The sequence below is a fragment of the Bombina bombina genome, chromosome 5 (genome assembly GCF_027579735.1).
Source record: "Bombina bombina isolate aBomBom1 chromosome 5, aBomBom1.pri, whole genome shotgun sequence".
Classification (NCBI taxonomy): Eukaryota; Metazoa; Chordata; class Amphibia; order Anura; family Bombinatoridae; genus Bombina; species Bombina bombina.
The window spans coordinates 1,014,129,617-1,014,137,992 of NC_069503.1; positions in this window are offsets into that span (position 1 = coordinate 1,014,129,617).

Sequence of the window (8,376 nt, forward strand, 5' to 3'; positions counted from 1 at the left end):
GCGTCCCTTAGATTCCGATTGGCTGATAGAATTCTATCAGCCAATCGGAATTAAGGTTGAAAAAATCCTATTGGCTGATGCAATCAGCCAATAGGATTAAAGTTCAATCCTATTGGCTGAACCAATCAGTCAATAGGATTGAGCTTGCATTCTATTGGCTTCGTTGAGGATGGATGTCGGCTCTTCCAAACTTCAAAAGTGGATCTTCAGGGGTTAGTGTTAGGTTTTTTTAAGGGTTTATTGGCTGGGTTTTATTTTTAGGTTAGGATCTGGGCAGCAATAGAGCTAAATGCCCTTTTAAGGGCAATGCCTATCCAAATGCCCTTTTCAGGGCAATGGTGAGCTTAGTTTTTTTTTAGTTAGGTTTTTATTTGGGGGGTTTGGTTGTGTGGGTGGTGGGTTTTACTGTTGGGGGGGTGTTTATATATTTTTTTTACAGGTAAAAGAGCTGATTTCTTTGGGGCAATGCCCTGCAAAATGCCATTTTTAAGGGCTATTGGTAGTTTAGTTTAGGCTAAGTTTTTTATTTTGGGGGGCTTTTTTAATTTTAATTGGGCTATTAGATTAGGTGTAATTAGTTTAAATATCTTGTAATTTGTTTTTTATTTTGTGTAATTTAGTGTTTGTTTGTTTTTGTAATTTAGGTATTTGTATTTAATTTTGTTAATTGTATTTAATTTAGGTAATTTATTTAATTGTACTGTAAGGTTAGGTGTTAGTGTAACTAAGGTTAGGTTTTATTTTACAGGTACATTTGTATTTATTTTAGCTAGGTAGTTAGTAAATAGTTCATAACTATTTAGTAACTATTCTACCTAGTTAAAATAAATACAAACTTGCCTGTAAAATAAAAATAAACCCTAAGCTAGATACAATGTAACTATTAGGTATTTAGTTTTAAATAGGAATTATTTAGTTAATGATAGGAATTTTTAGTTAGATTTATTTTAATTATATTTAAGTTAGGGGGTTTTAGGGTTAGGGTTAGACTTAGGTTTAGGGGTTAATAAATTTAATATAGTGGAGGCGACATTGGGGGCAGCAGATTAGGGGTTAATAAATGTAGGTAGGTGGAGGCGATGTTAGGGGCGGCAGATTAGGGGTTAAATAAGTATAAGATTAGGGGTGTTTAGACTCGGGGTTCATTTTAGGGTGTTAGGTGTAAACATAAATTTTGTTTCCCCATAGGAATTAATGGGTCTGCGTTACGGAGATTTACACTGCTTTTTTGCAGGTGTTAGTCTTTTTTTCAGCCGGCTCTCCCCATTGATGTCTATGGGGAAATTGTGCACGAGCACGTACAACCAACTCACCATTGACTTAAGCAGCGCTGGTATTGGAGTGCGGTATGGAGCTCAATTTTGCTCTACGCTCACAATAACGTGCAAGTTAGCACCGCACCCCACATAACGCAAAACTCCTAATCTAGCCGTTAGTGTCTTGCTGTTGAACGAAATAAGGACATAAACCCCCAAATTTTCCTTTCATAATTCAGATATAACATACAATTTTAAACAACTTTCCAACTTTCTTCTTTTATCAGATTTTGTTTGTTTCTTGTTATCCTTTGTTGAAAAGCAGGAAATATAAGCACGTGACTGCAGAACTTTATGGCAGCAGGTTTGCAACAATGTTATACATTCGCAAGAGCACTAGATGACAGCACTACTTCCTGTTATGCAGTGCTCCAGACAGGTATTCCTTCAATCAAAGAATAACATGAGAATAAAGCAAATTTGATAATAGAAGGGAATTGGAAACTTTTTTAAAAATGATATTCTATATCTGAATAATGAAAGAAAAAAAATTGTTGCATGTCACTTTAATGTCTGAATGCAGGTTTTTGATTTTTATAGTGATTATAAATTAAACGTATTTAAAGTATATTCTGTATATCTACATTTCATGTTAATGTAAACTGCTAACTTTTTATTTATTGTTTTCTCAGCTATCAGATATCTTAATTGTATTGATACTGTGTTTGATTGCTTTCTGTGCCCCGTTTCCATTCTCTTTCTGTAGTGTAGTCACATAGATAGCGGGTGGGACCCTTGTCTGCAATTTTTTTACTTTTTTTTTTTATATCTTTGAATTTGAAAATCCCTGTAAAAATCCATGAGACACCTTGTAGAACTTTTCAAATGGAAATGAATGTTTGGAACCAAAAACAAATATGTCTCATCATAACACAACAATTGCTAAAGGTTATGTCGATTTTTACACTTAAAGGGACAGTAAAGACAAAATTAAACTTACACGATTCCTATAGAATATGGAATTATAATGAACGTTCCAATTCCAAGATTTTCTGCAGTGTAGGATCCCCCCTTACCCCCCAACCACCCTGACCCCCCAACAACTCTCTAAACCTCCTCCCTCTAACTGTTAGGCACCATCTTAGGTACTGCAGCTCTCTGCCAGTACCCAGTTATCTATCCTTTGTATTTTTTTATTTTATATTAATAATAAAAACTGCTTTTTCTGTACTGTAGCTGCCCCCTCTCATTACACTTCCCCCTCCCAGATCGATTTCCCACCCTCTAATACCCCCTCCATTATAAGTACCCCCTCTCCCTCCTCTCCCTCCTTCCCCCTCCCTCCTTCCCACTCACTGCCTCTCTAACAACAAAATTTCTGTAGCGTAGCGGTCCCACCCGCTCCCGCCCCCCTGCAGCGATGGGCCAGCCACCCGCCTCCCTCCTAACTCTCCCACACCACCAATGATCAGCACCACCGCTGCCTGATGCAGAGAGGACCACAGAGTGACTTTCTTTGCATCGGTTACTCACTGGCAGGTATAGCACAATGCCTCAATATTAAGGCATTGTAGCAATACACTTAGAGCGGCTGAAGCGATCACTGCTTTACAAAGTGACTATTTTTGCAGGACGTACCTGGTGCGTCCACGGTCATTAAGGGGTAAAAGGACAAAAGAACCCGTCTATTAATCTTACTTACTATACATTTAGCTTTTTCAATTGTATTATTCCTATAGCCTCTCTCCTTGAGTCACTTGGTCAGAAGCTCTGATTGCTCTTCAAACTTAAAGTTGTTGGAGCAATTCCTCTTCAGGCGGACAAATTGTCCATTTGCTATACCTCTGAAAACACTTTTTTGAAAGGCAACTCTTTGCGTAGAGTAAAGTGTTTCCTGTTATGGGCTTCCTATATACTGTAGAGGAAACCTTTATTCCATATTGACCTATTATTGTTAGGTCTAAATAGTTAATGTTCCTACAATCTTTCTCAAATGTAAAGCTGATGCCTAGACCATTTTTTTTTAACCCGTTCACAAACTGTTTTAACTCTGACGGATCCCCTCTTCAAAAAAACAGATTGTCTATGAACGAAAACTATCTCAGACCTATCTCAGACCTATGGGGGTTTTTGGCCCCCATAGCAGTCGCACAAATCTGGAGGTAGAAAACTTCCTCAAACTCAAAATAGTTATGTTTGAGTAGCTACAATGGGACACGTCCTAGAAGACAAAAAGAAGAGGCGCTCTTGGTGCAGATAATAATCCTAAATTATCTGCACCAAGAGCGCCTCTTCTTTTTGTCTTCTAGGACGTGTCCCATTGTATCTACTATCTTTTGGAGAGAGCAGCCATTTGATTGGATCTTTCTGATGTTTTTATGTTAAGAAGATTACCACATTGGGCAGAACGCCCTATTGGACATAAGCTGTAATAGGTTTTGATTCGAGTACTCTTTTTGAATTATACCAAACTTTATAGTTGATTATATATATATTTGTTATTCACCAATTTTTTGCTTTATTTGCAAGAGTTTACTGCTATATAGAATTTAAAATTAATATAAACATAAGCACTTCTTATTATATATCTGGGATTGTCCAGCCTTTATACATTATATATGTTAGGGAGTAGCATAAAATAGGCGCACCTCTTTCTTTTGGACACATTTCAATATTGTGATTTGTATGCGGTCCTATAAATTGTTATATTTTTGAGTAGAAACTCTGTTGCTCTTACAACAAACTCACATTAGGTCGAGTCATAGCCATAATATTTGTTCATATATACGAATAAAGAGATTTAACATCTACAGTTAGCCATGTGTAGCTGTCTTTCCATACTATTTCGGAAACCAAATTTAATATGCATTTTTTATCTGTTACATGACTCCACAATTCTGAAACCATAGGTTGTAACACTGCATGTAGCCACTCTGATAAGTGTTCTAATAGTGAGCCTATGCCGCTGAAAATAGGTATCGCTACAACATCCACAGGGGATTTGTGTACCTTCAGGGGGTGATTAAATACAGGTATAGTGAGATGAGAAACCAATAAATAATCACAAGTATCTGTATCGAGGAAGCCCAAATCCAATCCATAATCTACAAGATCTCAAGGTTTTTCTCAAATACTCTCAACAGCAACAATGCACTACTGAGAACTAGCTTAGCACATCTGGGGCTCCATTACATATGCAGCGTCGCCCGCAAAAGCCAGCGGCACAGTTTTTTACTCAATTTTAGTATTACATATACGGCGCCGCATATAAATGCACCACATATATTTCACCCGTCGCCCGCAATGTTTACTCCCATAAGCTAACATAGAACCGCGTCGCAAATCGGTATCACATATTCAGCGCAAGGTCTTACGAGACGAAAATTGAGAAATTTTACTCCATTTTCACCTCGCCACACAAAGGCAGCCGCAGGAAGCCTTGCGCTAAGTATGTGAACACCATAGCACCCATAACTGCCTGAAAATATTAACTAACACCTAATGAATGCGCAATGTCTATATACCTGTAAACCGCAATCTCCACCGCAATCACTAATAAAGTATATTAACCCCTATATCCTCCATCAAACCCACATCGCAATTAATACAAGTATTAACCCCGAAATCAACAACCCCCACAACGCAATATGCCTAATTAAACTATTAACCCCTATATCCTCCATCAAACCCACATCGCAAATAATAATTAAAGTATTAACCCCTAAAACTGCCAACCCCAACATCGCAAACTACCTAATAAATGTATTAACCCTTAATCCGCCATTAACCCACAACGAAATAAACCTATTAAACTATTAACCCCTAATCTGCCAAACCCACACAACGCAATAATGCTAATAAATCTATTAACCCCTAAACCGCCAAACCCCACAATGCAAATAACTAATCACTAAGCCCCCTAATCTAACACCCCCTAAATTAACCCATTACATATATTAAAATAAAACTAAATTACAATTAAATCTATTAACCCCTAAACCGCCAAAGCCCACAACGCAAATAACTAATCACTAAGCCCCTAACTTAACATCCCCTAAATTAACCCCATTACATAAATTAAAATAAAACTAAATTACAATTAAAATAAAAAAACCTAATATCACTTTAAAAATAAAAAATACTAAGTTTAAATTAAGCTAAAATTATAGAAAATAAAAAACAAAATTATCAAAAATAAAAAACAAAATTATCAAAAATAAAAATATTATACCTAATCCATATAAAAAATAAAAAAGACCCCCAAAATAAAAACACCCCCTAATCTAATACTAAACTACCAATAGCCCATAAAATGGCCTTTTGGAGGGCAGTGTCCTAAAGAAATCAGCTCTTTTCCTTAAAAAAAAACAAAAAACGAAATCCCCCCTCTAACAGTAAAACCCCCCACCCACCAAACCCCCAAAAGCTTAAATTATGCTTACCAGATAATTTACTTCAGTACGGGGAGAGTCCACAGCTGCATTCATTACTTTTGGGAAATACAGAACATGGCCACCATGAGGAGGCAAAGACACCCCAGTCAAATGCTTAATTACCTCCCCCACTTACCTCATCCCCCAGTTATTCTGCCAAGGGAACAAGGAACAGTAGGAGAAATATCAGGGTGAAAAATTATGGGCGGGGAGCTGTGGACTCCCCATACAGAAGAAAAGAAAATTATCTGGTAAGCATAATTTAAGCTTTTCTTCTTAAAACATGGAGAGTCCACAGCAGCATTTATTACTTTTGGGAAATCAATACCCAAGCTATAGAGGACACTGAATGCAAAACGTGCAGGAACAAAAAAGGCGGCCCATTCTGAGGGCACCACAGCCTGCCACAACCCAGACTCCCGACAAAAAAACTACCTCAACAGAGGCAGAAGGAACAAAAATGGGAAGAGGACAAAGTAACTGCCCATCAATTAGAACCATAAGGATCCCTGTTAGAGACCACTCATAAATTCTGGACTCAAATAAGCACAAAAACCTCTGTTTAGAAGCACACAAAAAATAAACGCTCTCCATGAGCAATGGCAAGGGGAACAACAACAAACTCCCCACACCACATTCTCCCCAACTAAGAAGAAGGAAGAATCAGAGAAGAAAGTCCAAAAGGACCTCCAGAAACAACCCCAAAAACTCAAGGACAAACAGAGGGAGAAGCCCCTAGCCTAACTCGAAAAAGAGCGGACTAAAAGGCTGCAAGAGGACCAAGCCCTAAAGAGAATACTCTACTGGCAGGGGAGAGCAAAGGAAAGAGAATTCCAGAGCCATTCCTCCTACATGGATCCAAAGGAAAAATTTTAAAGTCTTAACCAGAACCGAAATCCTAGAAGTACAAAAGGTACAACATAACTACCGTGCCACAGTCAGCAATCTAACTCTGAGAAACTGAACACCCGTAGGTCAGAAACCCTGGGAGCAGAACAGAAAACAGAATAGAAATATCCATTTATGCCACAAACGAAAGCCGCAGGCTTCCACCGGATAGGCGGTCAGACTAGACGTCAAACCATAATAACTAGCCAACCGAGTAGCTAGTAAACTTGCACCAGGACCTTCCAGGAAAGGAACAAGAGAAAAAACTCAGAAAGCAGGGCAGACCAACACCCCCTACTATAAAACGGGGTAAGGGAGAACAACACCCTGACCAATAATGAAGAACCAGCTACCCGCTGAGGAAAGGTTCCATAGCAGCCAAACCAACTGCAAGGCTTCCCAACCTAAGGAAGGAGCACTCGGGATTCATGATACGTGGTCCATGCCCAAACAGAGCAGTCAGAGTCCCTGACCCCTACTCCAATCGAACTGTCCCATCACAGAAGCGACTGGCAAGTTCCAAAAGGACAAGGGAGAGTAAAAAGTCCCAGCATCGACAAGGCCCAGAGATCAGATAACAAATCTCCAGCCACTATTCCCTAAGGGAAAGAAGTAAGAAAGAGGCACCGATACACAGAGAGACTAGCTCGGGTTCTAGGATACCTATCCTCATGTCCCTTCAGAAACCCAAAGGAAAGGTACACTCAGCAAAGAGAGACCCTCAACCCACTGAACTCCTAGAGTCAGATTAGGAAAACTTTCTCAGGAGGAGCCAACTGGATAGACGCAGTAGACCAGATCCTCCCAAATAGGAGAAAATCGAAGAAACCCAGGAAGACTCCAGTAGAGAAATCCCCAGGAAAAACTTCCTCCATTACTCTGGAAAAGAGAAAAGGAACCACCCCAGTAGGAACAAGCAGATATCCCCAGGACCGGGAAACCAAGCCTGCTACTGTACGCCCGACAGATCCAAAGTCTATGAAAATCTGGAAAACAGATTAACCAAAATGCCAAGTCAAAGACAAGGACTAGGTTGAAAAACAGACACCCAGAACCAGGAGCTGGGTCAAAACCAAGGAATTCCTGCTGTACAACCACAACATTACCCCTTCTGTAAATGAAATTGCATAAGAGTTGATGCAATCACTGCCATGCCCCCATGGGGTCTTGAACTCTGATCTCTCATGTTATATCCCAGTGACTGTCCACTCACCCCCAAAGGGCTTCTAGGATAACACCCACAAAGTCTGAAGACAAAGGTAGAACCCAACAGAGATCAGAACTCAAACCTTAGAAATGAATCCATGTTTGAGAGAATTGGGCAGTCCATAAAGATCCAGTCTGGATCAACTCCAGGAAACCCCACAGCTTGAGGAATTGACGAATGAACAAGCATACTAAAACTCCTATCGGGCAATGGCAAAAGAGACTGCATAACAATCCCCCAGATCTGCAAGCATATAGGATCAAAAAGAGGATACTGCAAGAAATAACAATCCCTAAGAACCGTATCTCCTCAACCAGATGACAGGAAGTCCTTCCCCAAAAGACAAGGGAAAGCGAAAAATATAGCAAACCTAGAAAAAGAGAAGAGAAGCACTGCCTAAGGAGATTGGAACTGAAATAGGACAACTCAATCCACAATGGAGTACCAATAGAGGGGGAAATTAATCACCCCCAACACCAGGTACTGAAGATCTCCATGAAGTCATCTGATTCCCCCCCTTGGAAGGGAGAACTCTAGCTCCTGTCCAAAGGACCTCAGGAACTACACAAATACTGCCATTGCCTGATTTGTA